The 6,000-nt window shown below is 44.3% G+C and overlaps 1 protein-coding gene across 2 annotated transcripts in view; it reads left to right on the forward strand.

Annotated features, from left to right (window-relative positions):
• ENPP7 (ectonucleotide pyrophosphatase/phosphodiesterase 7) overlaps positions 1-5,548 on the forward strand; it is a 67,003-nt gene extending 61,455 nt beyond the window's left edge. For both annotated transcript variants that reach the window (XM_075349703.1, XM_075349704.1), the window contains one exon: positions 5,249-5,548. The gene's annotated coding sequence lies outside the window, so the exon portion shown is untranslated. The remainder of the gene's footprint in view (positions 1-5,248) is intronic.
• The last annotated feature ends 452 nt before the right edge of the window (positions 5,549-6,000 follow it).

A 6,000-nucleotide genomic window follows, 5' to 3' on the forward strand; every position in this document is an offset into this window, starting at 1 on the left:
CTGCAAAGAGAATGTGCTTGGGATCAGCTGATTTCCAGCAGTTGGACACCTAACGATCAGGAAATTATCTAATAAATGCAATACAATAGACAAGGAATATCTGCCATACTTGGTCTAAACCCTGTAACTAATTTTGTAAAATAAAGACTTGATACCTTCATGAGCAGGACATGTACAGAGGCCCTAATTCATCAAAGTGATTACTCCAGAATTCTGGAGTAAATTACTTTTTCAAAAGCTACTAAATTTTTGCATAACATGAAGTTGCGCCAACATTTTGTGACTTTTGGTGTTTTCATGCCAAAAAACACCAAAATGAGCGTATGACATCGTAGCTGGTCATAAAATACTAAGATTAAAAATAAGGTTTGTAGCAAGGTGCATGCCACTTGACAGATGCATGTGTCTTTTAATGAATCATGAGTGTCCGCCCCAACATACTCCTTCATGAAGATCAGCATGAACAAGGCCGGTTATGATAAATCGGGGCCATTAAGTTTCTAAACTCAGCAACTAAAAGAAATACAACTGAAATAATAATTTCATCGCCAGCCAATATGTCTTCCTAACCATCACATTATAATATTGTTTAAGCCACATGTTTTCTCTTATTGATGTCACAGATTTTACATATGACAAAAGCCTTTGTTTTAGAATCAAGAGATACCTACTGTTTTTCAAGCATTTAAAATGTTTTTATTTGTCCGAAATAAGCTGTGTATTGTATTTAAAGGTACAGATGTATCTCTTATCACACTGTGTGCCCTTGTTTATTTGCAATATTTATTTTAGCTTCAGGAGATTATCATTGATGGACTAAATCAGCTAGAGGAAAAAGAAGCAAGCTGTGGAAAGAATAGGCGCAAATAGGGTCTTATCCGGTATACAGGTATGGGGTGAATGTTGGGAAAACACTCACCTTATCAGGTTGTGCCAGTCACAACCCCTTACACATGGAAGTCACGTGGAAGGCAGCAGTCCCGCAGCGGTAAGATAATTTGAAAGGCAGGAGGAAAGTGGGTTTAAATACCGCGCCACAACCACAGGAGTCCGGAACGTATAAGTAAATCCCTTTTTATTTTGTCAGGTCCTCGCGTTTCAGGGACATATCCGTCCCCTTCATCAGGACAATATTATTCCTTGTATATTGTCCTGATGAAGGGGACGGATATGTCCCTGAAACGCGTAGACCTGAGAAAATAAAGGGGATTTACTTATACGTTCCGGACTCCTGTGGTTGTGGCGCGGTATTTAAACCCGATTTCCTCCTGCCTTTGAAATTAAATCAGCTAGAGGTCAGCTTGTCTAGCACACCCTCTTTGTGTGATTAGCAGTTCAGTCTATAGACATTGCATAAAGAGAGCCTGATGTGGGCAGGGGCATCTTTCGGAGCCCTGCTGCATTGCTAAATGTAAAAACTATAATTGTGTCAGAACTACTGCACCCAGTGATGCATTGTTGGATTCTTTATCTGCATCATGGTGCACTCAGATGAGGTAGCAAACACCTACTGACAGATTCCCTTTAAATAAAATACTTAGATTGTGGTCTGTGACTTAAACTTGTTTGAGAATATTCCTGTATACTTCCTGCGAATGCCACTGTGTAGGCATAAGATCACTCAGGAACACTGTAAACGTGGAACCATTACTGCGCTGCTGGAGATACGACACAAATCCAGGAGAAGTAAAATACGAGGTGGTTTAATTCAACGCGTTTTGAAGTGTAACCTGACTTTTTCATCAGGAAGTCCACCAGTATGACCACACCAGGTCATACTGGTGGATTTCCTGATGAAGTGGGGTTACACTTCGAAATGCGTTGAATTAAACCACCTCGTATTTTACGTCTCCTGGATTTGTGTCGTATCTCCAGCAGCGCAGTAATGGTTCCACATTTACAGTGTTCCCGAGCGATCTTTGGCTTCTTCAGCATGTGGACTCTGCAGCAGCTGGTTACAGGCTTTACTTCTGGTTGTGTGATACACAAATCAATAAGGTGAGGACATTCCCTTATTATTTTTATTCCTTGTTACTGGGTAAGACCCTATTGCGCTCTTTTCCCTCCAGCTTTTTACACTGTGTACGCTTAAGAGTGGTTAGCTTATGACTCTCATTATAAAAAAAAAACTTAATTAGTGTTATCATGAGGGATCACAGGCAGAAGAGGGCCCCCGTGCAAGAACAATTTATGAACCCTTTGCAGTCCAAAAGTTGATTAAATCACGGGCCACTGTGCAGCTAGTTGCACCAATGGTATGTCCACCCTTGAGTGTAGTCCACCTACAGTATGTATAAGAAGGAGTAGCAGACTATGCTATCTTAAACAAGAGAAGAAAAGGTATATTAACACATAGCAGCCTAGTATACACTGACAAGCAAAAGGGTAACAATGTTTTGAATGTTTGACTTTCAGGCTCCATATCTCACCATCCACTACAGCTTTAGGCCCCCTTCACACGTCCGTGAAACACGTGCGTGTTTGTTCCGTTTCCGTATATACCGGAGACACGGACAAACATGCACCAATGTTAATCTATGATTGTGGTCACACGTGCGTTATTTCATTATGTCCGTGTGTGCGTGTCCGTGATCCGTATGTGTTTGCGTTTTGCACGGATGCATGTCCGTTATCTGCACGGAGCACGCACACGTGGACACAATGAAAGACTATGGGTATGTGCACACACGTTAGTAAACACGTATGCATCTACCTATAGTCCGTGTCCGTTTGGTGTTTTTATTTATAGTGATGTCGGCCATTCTTTCTATTTCTGTGTATGTCGGCAATCTCCCTGAGTCCGTCGGTCGGTCTCTCTGTCTCTCTGTCGGTCTCTCTGTCTGTCTGTCCCTCTCTCACAGTCTGTCGGTCAGTTTCCCCCCCCTCTCTCATACTTACCGTTCCCCGATCATCGGCGCGGCGCTGCACGGCATTCACACTGCTGCGGCGGCTTTTACTATTTTGAAAAAGCCGGCCGCTCATTAAACAATCTCGTATTCTCTGCTTTCCCCGCCCACCGGCGCCTATGATTGGTTGCAGTGAGACACGCCCCCACGCTGAGTGACAGCTGTCTCACTGCACCCAATCACAGCAGCGGGTGGGCGTGTCTATACTGTGCAGTAAAATAAATAAATAAATAATTAAAAAAAACAGCGTGCGGTCCCCCACAATTTCAATATCAGCCAGATAAAGCCATACGGCTGAAGGCTGGTATTCTCAGGATGGGGAGCCCCACATTATGGGGAGCCCCCCAGCCTAACAATATCAGTCAGCAGCTGCCCAGAATTGCCGCATACATTAGATGCGACAGTTCTGGGACTCTACCCGGCTCTTCCCGATTTGCCCTGGTGCTTTGGCAAATCGGGGTAATAAGGAGTTAATGGCAGCCCATAGCTGCCAATAAGTCCTAGATTAATCATGTCAGGCGTCTCCCCGAGATACCTTCCATTATTAATCTGTAAATTACAGTAAATAAACACACACACACCCGAAAAAATCCTTTATTAGAAATAAAAGACACAAACATATACCCTGGTTCAACAATTTAATCAGCCCGAAAAAGCCCTCCATGTCCGGCGGAATCCAGGATGGTCCAGCGTCGCATCCAGCTCTGCTGCATGGAGGTGACAGGAGCTGCAGCACACACCGCCGCTCCTGTCAGCTCCACACAGCAAATGAAGAGAGCCGCGCGATCGGCTGAGCTGTCACTGAGGTTACCCGCTGTCACTGGATCCAGTGTTGACAGAGGGTAACCTCAGTGACAGCTCAGCTGATTGCGCGGCACTCTTCATTTGCTGCGTGGAGCTGACAGGAGCGGCGGTGTGTGCTGCAGCTCCTGTCACCTCCATGCAGCAGAGCTGGATGCGACGCTGGACCATCCTGGATTCCGCCGGACATGGAGGGCTTTTTCGGGCTGATTAAATTGTTGAACCAGGGTATATGTTTGTGTTTTTTATTTCTAATAAAGGATTTTTTGGGGTGTGTGTGTGTTTATTTACTGTAATTTACAGATTAATCATGGAAGGTTTCTCGGGGAGACGCCTGACATGATTAATCTAGGACTTATTGGCAGCTATGGGCTGCCATTAACTCCTTATTACCCCGATTTGCCAAAGCACCAGGGCAAATCGGGAAGAGCCGGGTACTGTCCAAGAACTGTCGCATCTAATGTATGCGGCAATTCTGGGCTGCTGCTGACTGATATTGTTAGGGTGGGGGGCTCCCCATAACGTGGAGCTCCCCATCCTGAGAATACCAGCCTTCAGCCGTATGGCTTTATCTGGCTGGTATTAAAATTGGGGGGGACCGCACGCCGTTTTTTTTAATTATTTATTTATTTTACTGCACATAATAGACACGCCCACCGGCTGCTGTGATTGGGTACAGTGAGACACCTGTCACTCAGCGTGGGGGCGTGTCTCACTGCAACCAATCATAGGCGCCGGTGGGCGGGGAAAGCAGGGAATAGGAGATTGTTTAATGAGCGGCCAGCTTTTTCAAAATAGTAAAAGCCGCCGCAGCAGTGTGAATGCCGTGCAGATGCCGGGGATCGGGGATCGGTGAGTATGAGAGAGGGGGGGAAACTTCAGTCACTCGGGGGATTAGCGGTCACCGGTGAATCCTTCACAGGTGACCGCTAATCAGTATTCGACACAGACAGAGCCGCGGTATGAGGATGAAGTCGGGTGAAGTTCACCCGAGTTCATTCTCATCGCGCAACTCTGTCGGCTGTCAGCCGACATTTATAAACGACATTGTGCATCACACACACGGACATTCCACACGGACATTCCACACGGACATTCCACGTACACATACACGTTAATTCCACACGCACACACGGACGTTCTACACACAAACACGGCTAGCATACGCAATTCACACAGATGCCACACGGACCATAAAAATGGACACAAAAACGGGATACGGACCCGAAAAACGGCCCGTAACACACGTGCGTGTTTTTCACGAAAGTGTGAAGGGGGCCTTATACATAGACTACATTCATTTTATAATAGAGACAATCATCTTGGTTATCTCATACGGACACTTTTTTGTCAAAATTTGGGTGCATGGGGGTTGATAAGTAGGTAAATAGATACTTACAACTTTAACGATGCATACATCAAACCTAATGTAAAATAGAATATACAGACCCTTACAAACATTTTTAACTGTGCTGCTTTCTTTACTAGACTTCCTTCTTTTCCAAGGTGATGTAAAATGTTATTTTTTTTATCTTTCACAGAGTTTTCAATTGTTTTTGAATGAAGAGAAGACCATGGATGAGAAACATTACATTTCTGGTGGAAATCAACGTAACTATTTACACACTCCCAAGAAGACTCATCTAATAAGTGTCTGTGACTTATGAAGACCATGTTACATGGACAAATCATATAGTTAACCAATTGACTGCAGTAATAATTTTGGAATAAGTAACTTAAACATGTAGAACTAATGTAAAAATATAAAATGTATGATACATGTGACATCATTTGACTGCAGACCATTAAAAAATATATTTTATGAAAAAACAGCAATAAAATGTGTCCTGTAATTATAAGATTGTACATTTTTACATAAATTGAGCATATTCATACAACCATCTACTGTATATGTAGCACCCAGGGATATGGGTAGTGTGTCTCTTGGGAATGTCACGGTGGTGGCCGTTGCCTGGTTCTGTGCCCTGGGCCCTTTTTGTAATGGGGATATTTACAGGGGATTGTTGAATAAAGTTTATACGTGACGCCACTTGCGGTGTTGCAGCTAAAGGAGTAGGGAGTCGCCACTGCAGAATGTCTCTACTGGGGCTGATGGTATTGGCAGCTAGTATAGTAGTTCCTACGCAAGAATGGTTTTGCCCAAGTGGGTGTATGGTGCAGTGGGCGTTGGAAAAAGGGAGTCCACACAGATATTTAGTGCAACTGGTTTACTCACTTCCTTGACACAGTAACTGGGGGCCCGAGGCCGGCTGGTTTCGCCTTCAGGTTCCCT

The sequence above is a fragment of the Anomaloglossus baeobatrachus genome, chromosome 5 (assembly GCF_048569485.1).
Source record: "Anomaloglossus baeobatrachus isolate aAnoBae1 chromosome 5, aAnoBae1.hap1, whole genome shotgun sequence".
Lineage (NCBI taxonomy): Eukaryota > Metazoa > Chordata > Amphibia > Anura > Aromobatidae > Anomaloglossus > Anomaloglossus baeobatrachus.